Raw genomic sequence first — 21,593 nt, forward strand, 5'->3', positions numbered from 1 at the left:
GTATTATGACTCTTTAGGTTAATGTGTGTGTATTTGTATTGCATATTCTATGAGAATTTTATGTATACATAGAATACATTTTGTTCATATCCAACATCCTACTCCCTTTAGGATGATCCCTGTGTCTCTCAACTTTATGGCCTTTTTTTCATATACATATGATGTGTAAAACTAATGCTAAATGTGCATGAGTGTGAATCCAACCACTGAAGAAAGTTACTTAGCTATTAAGAACTTGTCAGATTCTATTGGGATACAAATTAATTTTAAAACATTGACATTGTGAATGGAGTCAAAGACATTAATGTAAAGAGAAATAATTCAGGCCCAGAAGGGCAAGTAGTACACGAACCCATTCATGTTGGAAACTGACATCAGGGCAGTTGGGAGTTGAATGGTAGTTAACAGAGACAGGGGAGGGTATAGGGAGGCAGAAGAGGTAAGGGAGAGTTAAGGGATGCTGAGTCACTGTTAGATGGCTTTGATGCGGGATGAATAGGAAAGTGACCTTAGGTAACAACCATATTGGTTCTCTTTCTCTATTTCATGGTAGTTTGTTGATTAATTCACAGACTTAAAAAATATAAATATAGTAAAAATAGACTCTTGAACAGTCACCAAGATGCTTCTATATAATTGCTTCCAGAGCATTCAGAAGGACACAATAAACTAAGCTAGGTGGGTCATGCACAAAGGGTTCAGCATAATAGAGAAATCCAGTCTACCAAAGGCACATTTCAGCGTCTCTAGTGAACTGCGATTCTTTTGAAAAGTCAGAAGAGTCACAGCATATTATTATGCCTCATTTCGAGCTTCTGACACAGGCATGTAACCATGGAGCTCAAGCCCATGGAAGGACGTGGGCCCCAGCTCCGAGCATCCAGGCTCAGGATATCAAAGCAAAATAGCTCATTAAAAAGATGGGGTAATCTATTTTAGTTTTGCTTACCATTCTTTCCTTGGTTGGCTATTTAGGAAGTCATTATTTGCAGGCTCTTTATGCTCCTTTCCTTGACCCAGATGCGAACTATTATCTATTAATTATACTGTCTACCTCATCTCTAGCCAAAGAGGACGTGAAAGTACAAGTTATTTCTAGCCAGACATCAATGCTTTTCAAACAAACAGGATGGAAATAAATGAAGACGTAAACTGAAAACAAATACTTACTGATAGAATGATTTCAAATAGAAAATTGACCACGAAGCTGGACACAGAGTCCATTGCCTATGAGTCAGAAGGTACCATTGGTCATCGATGATCCAGGATCGAGACTTCTTTTCTATACTCAGTTCTACTTTTCATATTGATCAATTAGTATAAATAGAAATCCTATGATATTCAAGCACGTACAAAGGGTGTTATTATTACTAATCTATAGATGGAAGCACTCTAACACTGACATGTTCATTACATTAATCCATGACCGTTTCCATATTTTCATTATGAATAAAAATTTTTGTGAAGTTGCTATTTGTGTGATTACTATTCAGTTGGCCATCATTAGTTGCCCTATAAACACTTGTTAATGATTCCCCACCCCCCAAACCAAGGCAAGAAGTCATCAATTCACACTGGGGCCACTCTTTCTATTTTGGTAATAACAATCAAAACTCCAAAGAACGTGGCCTTTTCTTGGGACAGCTGATGTCCCCACAGGAATAGTCCCAGCAAAGCAAACATAGCAGATCCCCATCTCTGCACTATAGCAGAGGTTCTCCAATGAATCAGTCAGTACCCATGATGAGTCCATGCGGTCATGGTCTTGGGTCAGGATTTCAACTTTTCCTTTCCCCTTACTACATTTATCTGTTAAATTTCTAATTAGTTAATAATAAATACCTGCCTTCCAATATAATCAATTTATTGCAGTATCCATTAAAATTGTCCATACGGCGTCATCTCACTCACAAGGCCAGTCATTCAGGAACCAAGCACACTACTGTAAAGTCCACAGAAGAACAGATATTGGATTGATCCCTTAGCAGCCTCTGGCTGAATTTTCTGACTATGTAAATGGATTTCTTGAACAATTTGGTGAATTTTTTTTAAAAAAAGCTACTAATAGGGGAAAAAAATTTCCCTATTGCTGATTGTCATCTCTGTGCTCTTAGCACCAGGATTTTATAAACATGCTTTAGTTAGCTCAGTGTATTTATTCTGAAGCGCACATGCAATGATGCTAAAAAAAATATTAAGAGAGGCCAAGTGTAGTAGCACTTCATTCCAATTGTAGTAGGACTCAGAGGTAAGTGGATCTGGGTCAGGAAAAGGCCAGTTTGGTCTGCATGACCAAATTTCAGGACTACATAGCGAGACCCTCTCTCAAAACAACAACAACAACAATTTTTTTTAAAAGCCATAATTTCCTATTAATGATGCCTTTCAAATTCCATTTTCTTAGTCATTTTAGTATTTATTACTTTGTGGTATGGTGGGGAATTTTTTTTCGGTTTTGTTTGTTGTTGCTTTTCTTCAGCATACGAATACTTGATCTCTTATTGGGCCTAAAGAAAGAACTCTGACTATCCCATGACATGACTCACCCGAATTACCCATACCTGTACCCTGACAGGCAGCCTCCCCCAATCCACTTCCTGCTTGGTGAGCTTAGGGACCTAGACACATGAATACCAATCTTGTCTCACTCACCATGTGCTCTCCTGCTTGCAGACACCACACTTCCATGTTTGTTCTTCAAAATCAAACCTGCAATGCGACAAAGACAGAGAGGATGATCCCTGAATATTACTAAAATCTGTGTGCTCATCCCCACAGAGACAAACATGCAAATCCCCGCTTGCATCAGACCTCGGAAGGTCATAGATGCTTTGGCCATTTGAGGGGCTAGGTGCTGCACGTCCTGGGTTGTCCTTCCTTGCTCTTCCCTGAATAACCTGTATATTCTTCCAATTACAGCATGAACTCACAACTGACCAGGACAAGGACATTAGCTATGACATACTCCTGACTGTACTCATGATTTCAATAGGAACTTAGTAGACACTCGCAAGCAAACTCCTCAGGTGAAGGCAGGGACCTTGTAGCTCCTTGCACTGGTTTCGGCAACGCCTGTATACTGGGACCATTTCTATCATCCTGGCCCAGGGACTGTGAGGTATATGGTCAAGAGCACAACCTAACCATCCCATTTACTATGCATCACCACTGTTTAATTTACTTTAGACACCGTCTCCATGCGCCATACTATGCGTAGTATGAATCTATCATAAATCTTCTAATCTCTGAGCTATGGATCCCTTAAGGCAGAAATGTGGAACAAATGGGGAGATCTCAAATGGAACAATGTACAGCTAGGAAAATGGATGAGAAAACCTAGATCTCTTTTTAAACGGGGCTCTGGTGTAGCACAATGATTAACTCATAATCCGTGGAATTAAACACACTCCCACTTGATACATAGCTAGCTCGCTATCTTATCTTTAAATGGTTTTTTAATTTGGATATTTGCATAACTTTGTCTAATTTACAAGAGGTCAAAAGCATACAAAATCACAAGTACCTGTGACTGAGACGATGAGCACTTGCACATCTGGATGAGCTGGCTGCTGACGTGGGTCACAGGCTTCTTCTATTTTTATCTACAGACAGCGGTGTTAGACATGGAATAACAAACCCTTTGCCGGTAAACAGGCTCATAACGAGGCTGGACTTTAGTAGACTCATCCATCTATCCTCATTCACAGCACTTGTGTTTATTGATTTACTTATGACACATCAGCACACAGGGACAAGCTAGCAAAGGCCCCAAACAAGTGTCCTGAGTGCTCTTATTGTCTGACAAGAGACTCCTTTTCAATAAAGAGAATAGGAAAGGTTTGTTTTCAATTTTGTTGTTTTTTTTTTAATTCTGGTTTTTGTTTTGGTTTTTGTAGTAGGCTATAAAGTGGCATGGAACTATAATGATTTAATAGTTGAGTTAAGACTTGATTTCATCCATGACTTCGAGCCGTCTGTGTTTAGACTGTAAATTCTGTGTGTGTTGTGGGGTGGGGGCAGGGGTCGAGACAGGGTTTCGCTGTGCAACAGATCGGGCTGTCCTGGAAATTGCTTTGTAGACCAGACTGGCCTCGAAATCACAGAGATCCACCTCTGCCTCCCGAGTGCTGGGATTAAAGGTGTGTGCCACCACTACCCGGCTAGATTGTACATTCTATTAAGATGTACTAATAAATCAGAACACTGTACCACTCCACTGAAAATAAACAATTACATTTTTATGTATCATTCACATCAGACCACTGGATCATTAGCAAATGATCCCAGGAAGTGGACCACACTTCCTGTTTCTAAAAAACCCACAGCCTCGAGATATACAGGGTAATAGATCCTGTGTGACCGCTGATATACCACTAATTGTAATCAAATTGTAATCACTGGCCAAAACTTTGAGGTGTCTTTTTTTCCTCATAAAAACTCTACACTTGTTTACTAATTTATTTTTCAATGCTCTAACACTATTAACTGTCTATGAACCATCACTCATGGGAAGCAAACCTCCACAGTTAGCCCTAAAGTTAGCCTAGATATGCCATGGAGTACATCTCCTTTATCAGCATTCACATTATAAAACTAATTAATCAATAATCAATTCATCAATACAATGTTTCAGAACAATCTGTAATTTCATTGGCCATCATTGGCCTTCTTTAATTATAGTTGCTACTCACCAAACAGCAGTCACTGGGTGTCTCTAACAGACCACCCAAACACATCATTTCCTCTCTTGCTCCTTCATCTCACGCTTGTGTAAGAAGGGCCACTGTGCAGCTCGTAGCTTCTCAGAACAGTATACAAGGGTCCATCCTGAGAAGTACAGAGCAGAGAAGGCAAAATCAACACTGAGGTGACCTCTCCACCTGAAGCATAGTCAACAGCCTGGATTCTCCTTGTGCATGGACTGCTGTAATTCATACTAAGCCTAAAGCCAGCACCAGTCCATTCATGCATTTCCCTTTCCTGATTCACTTTTGCATTTTCATTGAACAAATTATTTGTTCATTGATTCTACTGAAACACATGATTAAAAAAAAAAAAACAAAAGCCAAGACCAAGATATGTAAATCCCTCACTTTTTCTTTGAACTCGGTGCTGTACATTATCAGTCAGCACCACATGTCAAACTGTATTGCCCTCTGACCCTAGAACTTATCCTATTTTGTACACAATGAAGTACATAGAATGATTTAGAACAAGGGCCCCAAATCAAAACAAGACCTTAATTACTCACAGGGGTCTGCCATATGCTCTCGGTTTCAACACGTTATTAAGCAATCCGTGTGTCCATCGTGAAGAGGGCCAAGCAGAGATAAAAAAAAAAGAGAGAGAGAGAGAACAGTTCTCCATTAGTCTTTCTTTTCAGTCATCTGATAACATAGTCATATAGATGTCCATTAATGTGGAATAATATTTACTCATTTTCTGCCAATACAATAAATAAGCCCACGTCCAACACAGACCATCGGCTGTCACTGGGAACTATGCACACCCTCCCCACCTGAAGATCTGGGCCATCCATTCCAACAAGCTTCAGTATTCTTAGTGTGCATTTAAACAGCACAGAACAATTGCCTCGAATCTCCTCATTAATTCATGTGTTTTACTTATTCAATACCTGCTACTTTCAAAGAAGTCTAGAGGAATAGTCACTGCTAGGCTGTCCGCAACCCAGTGGATACCCTGATCTAAGGCACAAATGGGTAAATACTGATTATATTTGTTTTTAAAAAAGGAAAAGCATGGAATTGGAAGAAGATGTGTTTAGGGGGCATAGATTGAACTACAGGGAGGGAGTGGGCGGTGGGTTAAGACATAGATGCATTATATACAGGTATGAAAGTTTCAAAAGAAAAATTTGTAATGTTATTCTTTTTAAAAAGTATTTTTTATTCATGAGCACTAAGGTGAGAAAAGAGTCCTTGTATTTTCTTGAAAACTGTCAGGCCCAAACATGAATTATTCATCTTTTCTGACTCACATGTGACCGATTCAACAATGGTTCTGGGCCATGATTCTTTATCGTCATCTACATGCGATTGTTATTTAACTTATTAAATCACTAATAACAATAAAGTTGGAGCTATGGATAAAAAGTCAAAAGCAAGGCCCTTAAATGTGCTTATCATTTATATGGACAATCATCTGTTGTCTTAGATTTTTCTTTGACCAATCATTATGCTACATATATTAATCAATATGATGTTTGATGCCAATGCCACGTTTTTTACTAGGGCATTGTTCCCATGCCTTGAATACATTTAATGCTTTCTTACATGGTACAATAAATGTCTTAAAGCAAACCTCCTACACCTAGACCAGAACTTCTATTACTCAGCATGCACTACATGCTCCCACACACAGGGAAGAGCCTAGAATTCCAGAACACTAGAGAATACTTAAGCCTATTTGTTGTGGGGTATACAAAGAAAAGCAAACAAAATCCCAGTCAGATGCCACAGCAATATCAATCTGCCCTCCACTTGCCCGGGCCTGCCATTTCTAGTGAGATATGAAAACATTCGCTGGTTCTCTCTAAAGAAACTTTCATTATTTCTTGTGTCTACCATCTTTAAAGAAATAAGACACATGGATTGTACATATTTCCTATTAAAACTTACTGTTTAATGTATAGTAATATAATGTATGTGCATATAATTTTACAATGGTAATTTTTTGGGTCAGGTCTAAGAATATTACTCTCTCAACTTCCCTCATACCTATCTCTAGGGTCACTAACAGAGATAATAAACTGTATCAATTGTGTAACCAGACCTCAGCATGACAGACCTAAAACACACATCACTGCAACTCATTAAACCTATATTATCATCACTGGCCTTGGTTGGGACCTCTTTATTCACACTAATTTACATGTGTTTATTAAACAAGTAATTTAATTCAATAGTCCTAAATTTAAAAACTAAGATTCATGAAACCTAAAGAGCGATAAATATTCTTCGTGCCTTTAGGATTGTCAGCCATTCTCATCTCATGTTCTCTAATTATCATCAATGAATTTATAAGTGTAATATTTCATGCTAATTCCCTCTTTATCATTTCCCAGAGCTGGCCATGTAGAGACTTCTTTCTACTTTTAATAATGTAATAAATGCTTTAAGAAAAACTCACAAGGTACTCACCATTCAGTTCGCACTCACATTGGTCTCTGTGCCCTCCACCCATGAAGCAAGCCGCATGGCAGGGTCCCTCGCTAGCAGCAATGCGTGGTTCCTCGGAGAAAAGACAAAGAAGGTTAGAAAGACTACCCTCCTGTAGTCCTCTCTAAACCTCCTCACTAAGTCACTCATTCGGGGATTTATGAAAACTATTGTGCCATAAATACCTGTTTCAAAATGACCGTATTTTTGTGACCGTATTTGCATTGTACTGACGTGTGATCATAATATTAAGAAATGTAATTCAATACACTGCCTATATGATCCTTAATAAAGTCGGGCCTTTGACCCATGTTTTTTCTTAACATGCTTTAATACACAGTTGACATTAATGTTTCATGCCTCCTTGCATATATTCATAGTAGTGCGAGGCTTTATTTACTTATATACATGTTTACTGGTCTACAGGATGCTTATATCAATAAAAGGAAGCATGTAATGACAAAAATTAAAAAAAAGGTCCTGGACCAGTGAGATGATTCAGTGGGCAGAAGCTCTTGCCCCCGAGTCAGATGACCAATCTCTGGGACCCACATGGTAGAAGGAGCGACTGATTCTCAGAAGTTTTTCCCTGGCCTCCACAGGTATATGCTGTGGGACAAACGGCCACACCCCTCCAAGACAAATAGACATAACAAATAGGATCATTGTGTATCCCTAACCATCCTACATAGAATCCTTAACAAGACAGGAATTGAACCAGTTAGTGTCTGTTTGGGCCTCAGTCTCCCAGAGGCACAGACATGAGGAACCTATGCCACTGAACAACCACCACTGGGCTTAGTCTGGGCCCATCTTTGTTTGCATCTGAAGTTGTTTATTGGTTGGCTCATTGATTTACTAATAATATATGAATTAATCACAAAAGCTCAAGGACATCCATGTCCCTGCCATTTGTCTTTGGAATTAATCTCTAATTGAATAAGCCCCTCAGCATCAATTATCCACAGAGTTGCCAATATCAATGAATCAAGGTACTTCATACAACTTCTATTCATCCCTTGGACCATGTTTGTCTATGAAAAAACATATTGACACTTATTTTAAATGCTATCATGAGTATACTTAAAAACAAACAAACAAGTAAATACCTCTGTTACAGTGGACAGAATGCACCTACCCAAAGAGGCAATGATGAGGACCAGACCTGCAGAACACAGAAGCCAGTTCACAGTTTAGCCTAGGGCATCAAAAGCAAAACAGACAGAAAGGAGATTAAGACAGTCCATGTTCATTCATCAAGTTACTTATGCATATAGAAATTGAAATAATATATTTTAATGCTTTTTCGGCTTTGCCACCTATTTTACAGGTTTTATACTTGTTAATCTGTATTTTTACATCCACTCTAGCAGTCACATTTATCTGTGTACAGTACAAGAATAAAACTGCTTAAAAACAATCTAAGGAAAAGGTCCCTTTGCGCTCCTAGCATCCATGCCTAAGGGCCCTTGAAACACAAATGATACATTTTATTGTGACTTTACTGGACCTGACAGCTTCAAACGTAGTACCCACTGTGGGATTCATACGCCACTATCAGCAATGCTGGGCTGACTACACTTGGAGTTATTCTCATCTTCTTTGTTAATTAATCTCTCACGACAATACAACAAATAATTATAAAAATTTAATTATAAACAGTTTTCAAAAAAACTGTGGTGTTTTCATGGGCTTTGCGGGGGGAGGGCTAGAATAAGTGCACACTCACGCTGTCTGATACTGCTGCACTGTGCACTAGGAATGGGCACAGACACACCCTTTTCCCCACCTTTCCTTACTTACTGTGTATACTGAGTAATCGAATTTTCTTAATGGCAAGGACTTATATAGCCCGGTGTAGCCTCAACCTGACTGCATAGTGAAGTGGACCCTGATAAAAATTGAGACATTGCTTCCATTGACCCTGGTACCTTTGAGTCACTGTTTGGTCACTTGGGTGTATCTGATTTTGCTTAATGTTTATTTCGTAGTCTACTAAGAAAAATCAGACAACGTTGAACATTTAATAACCCAAAGCAAGAATACCAGCCATTGCTTAGATTCTGTCATTACTATTACCCACAAGAAAGATCTCTGATTACTTGTCCCTTGGTCAATTATCACTATTCGTTAGCATTAATACTGTTAATAGCGCTCTTTTTGTTATAATTATATGACAATATGCCCCCTTCTTTACTTATTCATAATTATCCATTGATTCTTTATACTTTTCCATTACTCACAATAAAAACATACCTCTTTAACATGTCCAACCGAGTGTTTGATTGTACACTCTCTTATTGATTTCCTGACTGCAAAATAATCAAAACCTGTGAAAAACAAACTCAGACAAGACTCTTAGGAAACCCTGACTCTATAGCATTCATTCTGGAGCAGGTAAAACTTAGAACTATTTTTCTCTTGGGCTTCAGTGTCCCAGATGCAATTCACCGCCTGTGACTCACCCCAGCAGTCCTATTGATCCGGATTCTGGCTACTTCAGGTCTTATTATCCAGCCTCACTTACCAATTAACTCTCTAGCTACCTGTAAAGACTGAACGGATACAGACTAATGTGCTCTAACCATGAACAGACCTTGCCAAGATCTTCACCAATCTAGGCAATCATCTGCTGAAATGATATGTAACTCACTGGGACTCATTAAGATTCCATGTATAGATTGACCAATGCAACACCACATATCAATTCTTTGTTTACCATGGCTGCTTTTGTTCAGCTATATTTGATAGGTTTCAAGTGAGCCGCGTATATACATCAAAACATTCATGGCAACTCACATCAGTTCTGCGCTTCAACCCTACAGAGCTACTCACATAGCAATGGCTGGAGACAAATCTCAGCTCAAGAGTGTCCTTTTCAAGGAACACAATGTGGAATACTTCATTTAAAAAATATGCTCCTGTTTCTCTTAAGTCATTGCTGCCAGGTTTAATTCATTTAGTGACTTAAATATTTATTTTTCAATACTTATATTTTCTGGATAGAACACACAAATGTTATCATTTGTCCATATTTGGAGGGTCATTAGCAAGAAGGTCTACTTGGATCATTGGCCACTTTCTTTTTGAGTACTAGAGAGAGAAACAGGACCTTGTGAATACTTGGCAAAGGCTGTCCCACTGACTGAGCTTCCTCCCCATGTGCATAGAGACATGTATATACACTCTCAACTTTTCATAGCCCAAAAGACAACACTTTAATATTTTAATTTTCTTCTAATAGCAAAATAATTGCTTCTACCTTTCTTTTAAAAGATATTTTAGTTAATATTCATACATACATGTAATATTCTCAGTATTCTCAACGTCTTTTATCTTGTGATGTGAGGAATCATTCACTCATATTATTTGTTTACATTTCCAGTGATCCATCCATCCAATTTCAATAACTGTACTTCACACTTTTTTTTAGTGATAGAGGAAATGCTTTTTATTGACAATACACTACTTGTATTATGGTTTCCTGTCCCAACACCTCCCATCTCCTCCCTATTTACACACCCACCCAAATTCACACTAATTATTCTATTCTCTTATTACAGTGAAAATAGGCATCTAAACTAAGGAGGAGAAAATATAAATGCAAACAAAACAGAATTAGCAAAAAAAGAGCCTACGAAAAATCACCAAAAACAAATACAGGCTCTGAGACACATACAATCACAGACATAGAAAACTCATAAAAACTAATATCAGAAACCACAATATATAAGCAAAATGTCTGTAGGGCAAGAAAAAATACCTAGACAAAGCATTATGTGTCACAAGATCTTCCAAAAATGCCATTGAGTTCATTTTGTGTTGGCCATCTGAGCATGGAGCCTGCTCTTAGGAGTAGTCTATATATCCAGTGAGATTCCATTGGAGAAAAAGAGTTTTTCCTCTGAGCGAGTCTATCGATTGGAGATAGCTTCTGAGTTAGGGATGGGGGCTTGTGTCCACTGCCCCTCTCAGTGCTGGGACCCCATCTGGCTTAGACCTGTGCAGGCCCCATGCACACTGTCACAGTCTTTATGAGTTCAGATCTGCATCGGTTCTGCTGTATCTAGAAGGCCTCGTTTCCTTGGTGTCCTCCATTCTCATTGGTCCTTACAGTCTTTGCACCTCCTCTTGCATAGGGTTCCCTGATCCCTGAAGGGAGGGATTTGATGGAGACATCTCAGTTAGAATTGAGTGTTCCAACACTAGAGGAAATACTTTTTAAAACAGCATGTTCAGGCAAATGAGACATTACTGCTCTAACTAGTGACAATCAGAGGCATCTGCCACCATCTTTGTCACATTGATGAGTAGGGGTACAAAGCCAAAAGGTGGTGTGAAACTATGGTGACATGCACTCACTGTCCTTGCTCAGTTTGCTCCATCACTCAGATAAACATTAGCTTTCCTAACCAGAAATGACTATGCACGCGTGTACATCACTATTGTTCATTTGTCTATTCATATTCATAATTTAATTATCAGCCAAAAAAATAATATTCTTAAAGGTCATATCTATTTGTTTTTGTGGTGTTGAAGATAGAACCCAGGTGAGGGTGTTGTCAATTTGTGACTATAGATTGTCTTTCTTCATGACATTTTCGTAATTGCATGATGCTTTACTGTTGATACTGACATTTGTTTATTGACCCTTTTTCTAATGTTAATATATAAAATTACAAAAATAGTATAAAAATCACATGAATATACCCATGAATCTTTTCACCAACTCACTACAGGAGTATTATCAACAGAGGTAGTATCTCAAGTTTCTTTGATTTTAACATCTGGTATTCACCATATATAAAGTGGTGGTAACAAGGCATTTTTAATTGGTTCAGGTCAAACCTTGTACAAACTTCTATATGATTCCATATTTATGGTTAATGACAACTGCCTTTTACTGACCATTGTAGGCACATCAGATCTCTACATGGAACATCCTCTAGGAAAACATTTAAGAGATGACGTAATCATTACTCACGATTGTAGCCATGACCCTAACAACACAGGCAACCTTGGAGGTGAGGACCAGGAGGGATCCACCCATTGTTCTGGAGTTGGCCTTTCTGAGAAGGACAGACAAGAAAGGACTGAGAAGTTGTTCTGCTCAATCAACTTATCATCCAGTTATCCAGTCATGCGTACTTTCTCTTCGGAAATGGAATAGCACTGAATCTCCTACTAACTCAAAATAAGAACATTGGCCTGTGCTTCTACAATCCACATCATCAGAGAGAATGGATATATAGAAGCTACTAATGAAATACCAATACTTCCAATATGTATTAGTAATGGCTGCATACTCATTCAATAATTTTAATAAGTGTGATGCCCCATTACTTATAATTTTATCTTATGAATCTATTGATTTTTCATGGATCTATTTGGAATATAACCAAAACCCATTAACAATACCAGCAAGGACATATGTGTCCTGTGTTCTCACATGTGTGGAGAGGATCACTTCTAAGAGTCAGTGTGGACCTCAGCCTTCCAGAACTGTAATCAGGATGTGTGGCTCATGGGCTACCAGCGGTCATCACTGACCCAAAATAGGACCTTTCCTTTTCAATTAATTTCTACATTTGTTTATTAATTAATCTGTTATTTTATCAATAACTTTTATGTGACTCTGATGCACAAAGTGTTAAGTGTTGATTAACTGGCATAATGTTTGATAGCCACAGTTATTTCTCAGTCAGCCATTGTTGGCCTTAGTGAATGTTGGATGATGCTTTTACCAATAGTGTAAAGAACCCCTCAAACTGAGTCCAGGGATTTTACCATACTCACATTGGTATCTGTCTTCCTGACATGTAGGGTAACGGTGGACTCGTTGACCAGAATGTGAACATCAGTCAGAAAGCATCAATGCTGACAGTGCAAAGAAGAAAAATTGCAAAAAAATTATATTCTATCCTTTATTCTTTCATTTTGCCTTCCATTTAAGTCACTTGGATAGGACCTAAACTGTCACATTTGGTTCACTTGATAAAACAATAATGAATACTCAAGCCCCAAACAAAACGAGGACTCATTATTATAACTTAAGTGTATTACTCTTATCTAGTAATAATCTTATCTAGTCTATGTCATTCATTTCGAAACAAGCATGGTGTCCATGGTTGCTACTATTTCTCAACCAGCATGGTTGTCATGCTGAACAATGTTGAGCTGCTTAATTTTTATTTACATATTTGCACAAGGATTCTATAATTAACCCAATTTTTAAAACAAAATGAAAATTCGAAAGATGAATGACATACTTGACCATCCCTAAGCAGTGCCTTTAGAATCAGAACATACACACTAGATGCCTGAAGGTATGGAACTCAGACTTCCAGACCTGTTGTCATGATCCACGGCTCATACCCAACAAGATGTCATCACTGATCCAACCTTGGCCTCTAGTTTCTCTGTTCTCTTGTTTATTAGCTGGTGATTCATTCACTAATGAAAATTATATAATTATGAATCATGAAAACCAGCTGTAGGCTACTCAGTGACTATATCAATCTTAATTTCAAAGGACTGGTTAGATAGTCAACCGAGTATTTCATGGCACATGATATTTCTTACAGGGCCATGGGTCCTTGGGTTTCTTTATGAAAACAGGGCAAAGAATTAAAACAAAGACAAAAACTTTGACTCACGTGGGTCCCTATGATGCATGAACCCGGTGACCAGTGATGAAGGCGTCTATTCTGAGAGTATAAAATAAAACAAAATATGAATGGAATCCTATTGTGTCCATATTCATTTGTATTTTATCTTTCAGTCATTAATCATTCAAGAAAGACCAACTCAGAGAAGACTAACTGATATATTTAGAGATTTTTTAATCCCATAATTTTTTGTCTGAGCATTTTAATTTGAACCTTATTGGTGTTGTATTTATATATTGTCATTTCCAATTCTGTGTGTTTATGTGTTTTCTATGTGCATGTTTGTCCCTGCATGTGAATGTCCTTCATTAGCTTTTCTTTCTTTGTTTTTTTCTAATGTTTGTTTGCTATATTCTATTCTAGTTTGTCTACTTTTTGCTGTTGTTGCTATTTGCTTGTTTGTTTTCTAAAGTGATGGAGAGAAAGAAGAGGTTGTGTTGGGTGGGTGTGGAGATAAAGAGGATCAGTGAGGAGATAACGGAGGGGAACCATGATCAGAATATATGGTATGAAAAAACCTAATCTCAATTTAAAAAGAAAGTATCAAGGGCCAAAAATAAAAACAAACAAATGGTAACTGGTGTGTGACGATACTTTCTCTTGAGAAATCCACTGGCCCCATGGAGGGGAAAAGTTTCCCTGTGTTCTCATTCTCAGCCATGATTGGAATGCCTCAGAGCCATTTATCTCTAAATTAACTACCATTATTATTTCTTGTTGTAACAAACACAAACTGGCCTTGAAATCACAGCCTTTGGGACCACAGGGATAACACTAAATCATTCTCACTGTTATTATTGTTTTTTATCTCATTTTATTAGTCATTTTGGAACAAACAGAATATAGTTACATTTATTTGGGGGAAAAATAAATAGCATTGAACATAGCCTTGACCATAAAAGTTCCTTATTTACCATTTTAGCCAGAGATATAAAACCTCGGTCTTTTTATGGATTAATAGAATTACAGTGTGTTATAATTCATAAACAGCATCATTCTTATGTGTGGGAAATACTTCTCAGTCTAACTCTAATTATGAATAATCTTGTTATAACTTATTCATTGATCCAATTAGAAAGAAAGAAAATAAAAGTCATGAACATGAAAAATATTATTGTGAATGAAAGAATGAGTTGAAAAACAGGACCCTTGAACATGACTGACTATACCCATATCACAATGTGGATCTCAGCCTTCCAGACATATGGTCATGATCCCATAAAGGTTTAAAGTATAATCAATGATCTTGTCCTCAGATTTCTTTGTGATTCAAAATTACCTCAATAGTACCAATGATCAATGTAGATTAGTAAAGAGGAGGGTTGATGTTGGATCAATGATGGCGCTTTACCCAGCTAACAAGTGCTGATCGCAAAATAAAGAACAGCTTGAAAAACCACTCAGACCAAAACAAGAACACTCACCATGCGCATACCATGTTTGTTCTACAAAGACAAGACCACAAAGTTCATGACCAAGAATTGGAAATTGCCTATTGTTATCCATATATAAAAACACAGGAATATAAAAACATCAGTGTTCTGCTTACTCATTCAAACACATTGCTTGCGTATACAGCCACCCTTCTTCTCAGCCCATTATGATGTCCCATTATGATGTGTTGTTTTAAAAATACACACTGGACATGGCTTTGGCCTTGCCAAAATCATTATCTGTAATTTTACTTCATGTGGTATCCTAATTCATCCTATCTGAATGAAATTTTTGGCTTGTTGCATAGTATCCACATTCTTGTAAATAACTGGAACTTAATTTAAATATGCCTTGCAGATTTATTTTATTTATATTTATATCCAATTATTAAGGCACATCATCCCTAACAGCTGAGGCTAGGATAACAAGTATATCGCAATCTGGATCTCAGATATTCAGAGCTGTAGTGATGATCCACAACTCATATGACACCAATGGTCGTCAGTCTGGCCCTTCTCTATTAATTTTTATTTTATGTTTATTAAATTATAGGTAACTAGTACTACTACATATTTTTCTCTACTGAATATTTCAAAAGAGTTGACCACAAAACTCATACATAGGCTTACTTTGGTTTTAAAAAAAGTATTGTTTTACTCACATGGCATGTTAACCATTTGGCAAGCAATGATTCACTAAAAGTAACTAGTATTAAAAGTAACCCAAATGAAAACGTAAACACTGGCCATACTCACACAGCATCTATCATATGAACAGAGAGGAGATCACGGGCCTCATAATGAAGAATGAATGTGGAAGTCAGCTGGGGGGTATTCATCTCTGAGAGTACAAAGCAAAAGAGATCATAAATAGATTAAGATTCTGTTCACTTCTCCAGGTCCCTTTCTTCTTATCATCTAAATGTGCTTTACAAAACTATACATTCTTTCTTGATAAAACAAAGGGTTAAGGGTATGACTTTACTAAAAACACTGCATATAATTTAATTTAATATGGCATCCTCACTCATGTCTGAAGGAAAACTGCGTTTGGTATATAGTTTCAGCACTCCTTCTATAGAAGTATGAGTGTAACATGACTTCTATTTATACTTATTAGTATTTTATCTAATTTTAAAAGTAGACAATTCCTAAAATTGTCACAAAAATCAGTAGGCGCTATCTCTTTTATGATGTGGACCTCAGACTCCCAGACCTGTAGTCATGATCCACGACTCATACGGCACCAGTGGTCATCACAGATCCAACACCAGACCTCCTCTTCTTGTATAATTTATGTTTGTTTATTGAGCAATTGATCAGTTAATATAATTATGACTCATGACTATGTAAAGGACATGATCATTACATACATTTGAGCCCCATAGGATCTTTTCCAATCATGACTCTTTCTTTTGTTACATACTGTAAACTGTCAAACTTTTAAAAATCTATTTTGTGCTACGCTTTGTCAATAGCTGTTCATTGCAGATGATAAATAGTTTTTATCAATACAGAGAACAGCCTTTCGAGGCAACAAAAATGAACAAGAGAACACAGACCATACTCACACTGTGACAATATTACTAATCAATAGAGTTGATCACAAAACTCATGACCGAGGGAGAATGTAAAATCAGCTCAATGACATCCATTCTGAAAAAAGCAAGGGAGATCATAAAAAGATTGACAGTCCATCTACCTACCCAGGTAGCCTCCCTACTTTCAGTACTGCTCTCTTCGTCCTACATATTGATGTATGCATGACATTGGGATGCGCTCTCCATGAGAAAACAAAGAGCTGACTCTTACACTACCAAGGGCATTTCCTGTAGTGTTAATTCATATGCTATCCACAGTCACCTGCTCTGGAGCAACCACTGTGTTGGGAATACATTAGCACTCTTAATGTTGAGTTAGGCCTTACTTAGAAAATTCATTAAAAATTTATTTTATTTATTTAACTATAAAAGTAGACTATTTCTCATGTCTCCGGTCAGGATCATAGTATGATGCTAGATTTTTTTTTTATGTAGATCTCAGGCATCTAAACCTACAGTCATGATCCACATATCATATAATACCATTGGCCACCAATAATAATTTAGGCACATTTATTGAGCAATTGATTGCTGGTACTATCAAGACAATTAGGTTCACAAAAATTTAAGGACAAGATCCTTAAAAATACTTAAGAGTTCCTCAAGATCTTTGCTAAGTTGAGTACCCATATCATTACACAGTTTAATTTAGCAAAATCTTTTTAAATATTGGTCTTACTTGTTCTTCCCAGATATAAGTAGTCCTTTATCAGTAAAGGAAATAGCCTTTCAAAGTACCCGAAAACAATATAAGAACACTGACAATATCCACACTGTATCTTGTCTATATTACAAACTCAACATGCTCATCACAAAACTCAGGGCCAATGTAGGACGTGCAAATTGCCTTGGGGGTATCCATTCTATAACTACATATCAGAACGTGGTGGAAAGAAGGACACTGTGTTTATTGCATTTTATTAGGCAATTCGTGCAATCTATCTGCTTATCTTGCCCTTTTCATCTCAACCCTCATCCATGTGTGCTTTGTTGTTATTATTATAAATAACCACCATTTGTTATTCTTTGAGGAAACAGGAAAGCATGGCACAGACACTACCAAGAACACTGGCTATAATCTTAGTTTATTTGGCACCGGTTAAACAAACTGACAGAAGAAATTACTTTGTATATATAATTAGAACTCTTATTGTGGAGCTATGACTTAATTGGTAAAGCCTTATGCAGGTATTTTTCATCTAATCAAATGTAGGAAATCATTCACAACCGCAGCTATGATCATGGGTATAAGGTAGCTATTTTCTGATGAGGACCTCAGACTCCCAGACCTGTAGTCATGATCCACGACTCATACGGCACCAGTGGTCATCACAGATCCAGCATCAACCCTCCTTTCCTTGATTAACTTACGCATGTTTGTTGAGTAGTTTACTGTTAAGATATTAAGAATCATAAGTATGTCAGGACAAGATCTATGACTTTATTTGAAAGACTCTTTAGACATGCTGAGGATCTAGGTTCATTGTACATTCTTAATTTTATCATATTTTAAATATTGTGCATGATGCACATGCCAAATTTTCTCGGTTGGACCTGGATGCTCTTCCAGGATCTTAAAGTATTTTATCAATACAAGAACAGCCATTATAAGCAACACAATCCAACATAAGAACTGATTGTACTCACACTGTGTCTATTATGAACCCAAAGAGCTGACCATGAAGATCATAATGAAAGCAGAAGGTGGGTGGAAATCCATCCTGAGAGTAAAAATCAGAAGAGAATATAAAAAGATTGACATTCTGATCACTCATCCATGAACTAGGCTACTTGCCTTACCCATCTCTTATCACTCATAAAATTATGTGTGACATTGAGATGAGTTCTTCATGGGGGGAAATTAGACCTGGCTGTAACCCTACCAAGAACATAGTTTTAATTCATGCGGTATCCTCAGACACGCTGCATGAATAAACTATTACATTCAGTATACCTTATCAGTACGCTTCCTATGGAATTCTGTCTAATTGAAGGATGGCAATAGGCATGCCACAGTGGTTGGGTAAAGCCCCTGAGGCCTCAGTCCTACACAATTAAAGCAAATTAAAGAATTCTGAAATTGGAAGCAATAGTCTTCATGGAAGAGCAAACCAATTCGATAACCAATTCCGAAGGGTCAGCCCTGAAAACATACATATGAGAAATGTTATATATAAACTGAGCAGATTATATTTAGGAGTGTGTGTGTGTGTCTGTGCATGTGCGCACAAACATGCGCACATACAACAGCATAAATTTGAGTCAGACTAATGAGGGGTATATGAGAATGAGAGAAAAAAAGAGAAGAAAAAATTATATAATTAAAATTTTTTAATGTAATAAAAATATTTAGTATAAACAGTTAATTTTGTTCACATTTTTATTAAGTGTAATAGTAGGTTATCATATACTTCTGCTACCATAGTCGTGGGTATAAGCTAGACAATTTATTTTTTTTAATTTATTTATTTATTATATATAAACTTTCCAGGATACAGTGCCAGATCTCATTACAGATGGTTGCGAACCACCATGTGGTTGCTGGGAATTGAACTCAGGATCTCTGGAAGAGCAGCTAGTGCTCTTAACCTCTGAGCCATCTCTCCAGCCCCCAAGCTAGATAATTTATGATGTGGACCTCAGACACAGACTTGTAGTCACAGTCCGACTCAGAAGCTACCCACGGTCATCATTGATCCAACATCATCCCTCCTCTTGTCTATTAATTTTTGGATGTTTGCTCATTATAACTTTGAAAATGATCATTAACAACAAATATCCAAGGCAAGATCCCTGACTATACTTCAGGACTAGTCAGCATATCTGGCACATTGGTGATCTCTTTGGTTGCACAAACTTAGTTGAGCAAAAAATTTTAACTATCGCCTTTGACCCTTGCTCGATATTGACAATTGGGCCATGGTTGCACTTGCGGATGACAAGAATTTCATCAATACAATAAATAGCTGGTAAAGTATAGGGACAAAGACATGAATGTTGACTATACTCACACTGTATCTATTCTACGAACACAAACAGCGGATCAAGAAGCTGGTGACAGAGGACGAATGTCTAAAATCAGCTTTGGGGTATCTGTTCTGAGAGCACAAGACAAAAGAAAACACAAAAAAATTGATGTTCTGACTACATACCAATGCAATCTATCCACTTACATTACCCCTCTCTTTTTATCCCTATGTATCAATCCACTATCATGTATTTTTCTTGAGGAAAAAGAAATGGCCAAGAGTCTGAAGCAAGCAAGCAAGCAAGCAAGCAAGCAAGCAAGCAAGCAAGCAAGAAAGAAACAAAGAAACAAAGAAACAAAGAAACAAAGAAACAAAGGAAGAAACAAAGAAAGAAACAAAGAAAGAAAGACATTGCCTACAATTTTAACTCACTAGGTATCCCCTGTCATCATCTCCAAATGAAATACTGAGTTAAGTATATGCTTTTAGTACTCCAGCTGTGCAATTATATCTTGATGGAAAATAACTTATCAATTGTTTTATATTTTATGTAATTATAAATATAGAATCTCCTTAACAACTGTCAGTAGAATCATGAATATAAACTAGGTCTTTTATGATGTGGACCCCAGACTCCCAGACGTGTTGTTATGATCCATGACTCATATGGCACCAGTGGTCACAGATCCAACCCTGGCCCTCTTCTTCTGGATTAATTTATGCATTTTATAGAGAAATTGATTGTTAGTACTATTGAGATAATTACAAATCAGCAATCAGCCAGGGCTACATAGAGAAACCAAGTACCAATAAAGGAAAAAAGAAAATTACATTTTTTTTGTGGAGAGGGGGCTGTATTTCAAGACAAGATTTCTATGTGTATCCCCAGCTGTCCAGAGATCCACCTGTCTCTGCCTCCTGAATAACGTTATTACAGACATGAGCCACCATGCTTAACCTATATTTATTTTTATTGATATTTTGTCTAATTGAAAAAGTAGGTTATTATTAATATCATTAAGATCATGGGCATATATTAGGTATTTTTTGAGGTCGAATACAGACTCCCCAGACCTGCAGTCATGGTACATAAGTCATATGCCACCTGGTCATCATTGATCCTACATTATTGCTCCTGTTTTGCGTTAACTGATATTTATTGAGCAATCAATCACTGGTATTATAAGGATGTCTGTGTATCACAAAAATCCAAAGACAAGAACCTTAAATATACTTCAAAGCACCTTGGGATCTTTTGATGTGATGAGTGTCTCTTTCATTACACTTTTTAATTTGATAACATTTTTTAAATATTGGGTTTGATGCACAAGCTAGATTAACATGTTGGCCACAATGGCTCTTCCAGGATGATAAGGAGACCTTTATCAATACAGTAACAGACATTAAAAGCAATACAAACCCAGTATGAGAAGACTGAATGTAAGAATGTACTCACACTGTGTCTATATTATGAACCCAAAGAGCTGATCATGAAGATCACCACCAATGAAGGTGTAAATCATCTTTGGGGAGAAATCCATCCTGAGAGTACAAAGCAGAAGAGAATAGGAAAAGATTGGCATGCTGTTCGCTCATCCATTCACTGTTTACTTGCTGTACCTGTCTCTTATCACTCATATAATTATGTACGGCATTATGATGCATTCTTCATGAGAAAACAAACATTACACCAGGTGTATTTTGCATATATTTTATACACTTCCTATGGGGTTATGTTTTAACT

General features: G+C 37.3%; 1 long non-coding RNA gene, 7 other non-coding genes and 1 pseudogene across 8 annotated transcripts in view; all 9 read right to left on the reverse strand.

The window, feature by feature from the left end:
• Positions 1 to 10,440: 10,440 nt before the first annotated feature.
• Positions 10,441 to 21,593, reverse strand: part of LOC142835168 (uncharacterized) — a 51,324-nt gene continuing 40,171 nt past the window's right edge. The window contains exons 17-25 of the long non-coding RNA XR_012907760.1: positions 21,306 to 21,391; positions 19,892 to 19,978; positions 18,528 to 18,601; positions 16,851 to 16,935; positions 16,036 to 16,120; positions 13,835 to 13,885; positions 12,975 to 13,055; positions 12,163 to 12,247; positions 10,441 to 11,330 (exon numbers count right to left, since the gene is read on the reverse strand). This is a non-coding gene — a long non-coding RNA (uncharacterized LOC142835168). The remainder of the gene's footprint in view (positions 11,331 to 12,162; positions 12,248 to 12,974; positions 13,056 to 13,834; positions 13,886 to 16,035; positions 16,121 to 16,850; positions 16,936 to 18,527; positions 18,602 to 19,891; positions 19,979 to 21,305; positions 21,392 to 21,593) is intronic.
• LOC142835348 (small nucleolar RNA SNORD113/SNORD114 family) lies at positions 12,660 to 12,731 on the reverse strand. The gene has a single exon (XR_012907793.1). It is a non-coding gene; the product is annotated as a small nucleolar RNA SNORD113/SNORD114 family (small nucleolar RNA).
• LOC142835347 (small nucleolar RNA SNORD113/SNORD114 family) lies at positions 13,507 to 13,578 on the reverse strand. Its single transcript, XR_012907792.1, has one exon. It is a non-coding gene; the product is annotated as a small nucleolar RNA SNORD113/SNORD114 family (small nucleolar RNA).
• Positions 15,721 to 15,794, reverse strand: LOC142835399 (small nucleolar RNA SNORD113/SNORD114 family). Its single transcript, XR_012907831.1, has one exon. It is a non-coding gene; the product is annotated as a small nucleolar RNA SNORD113/SNORD114 family (small nucleolar RNA).
• Positions 16,475 to 16,546, reverse strand: LOC142835457 (small nucleolar RNA SNORD113/SNORD114 family). The gene has a single exon (XR_012907881.1). It is a non-coding gene; the product is annotated as a small nucleolar RNA SNORD113/SNORD114 family (small nucleolar RNA).
• On the reverse strand, positions 18,149 to 18,220 carry LOC142835459 (small nucleolar RNA SNORD113/SNORD114 family). Its single transcript, XR_012907883.1, has one exon. It is a non-coding gene; the product is annotated as a small nucleolar RNA SNORD113/SNORD114 family (small nucleolar RNA).
• Positions 19,513 to 19,580, reverse strand: LOC142835380 (small nucleolar RNA SNORD113/SNORD114 family; annotated as a pseudogene).
• Positions 20,471 to 20,539, reverse strand: LOC142835389 (small nucleolar RNA SNORD113/SNORD114 family). Its single transcript, XR_012907823.1, has one exon. It is a non-coding gene; the product is annotated as a small nucleolar RNA SNORD113/SNORD114 family (small nucleolar RNA).
• On the reverse strand, positions 20,903 to 20,972 carry LOC142835402 (small nucleolar RNA SNORD113/SNORD114 family). Its single transcript, XR_012907834.1, has one exon. It is a non-coding gene; the product is annotated as a small nucleolar RNA SNORD113/SNORD114 family (small nucleolar RNA).

The sequence above is a fragment of the Microtus pennsylvanicus genome, chromosome 14 (genome assembly GCF_037038515.1).
Source record: "Microtus pennsylvanicus isolate mMicPen1 chromosome 14, mMicPen1.hap1, whole genome shotgun sequence".
Classification (NCBI taxonomy): Eukaryota; Metazoa; Chordata; class Mammalia; order Rodentia; family Cricetidae; genus Microtus; species Microtus pennsylvanicus.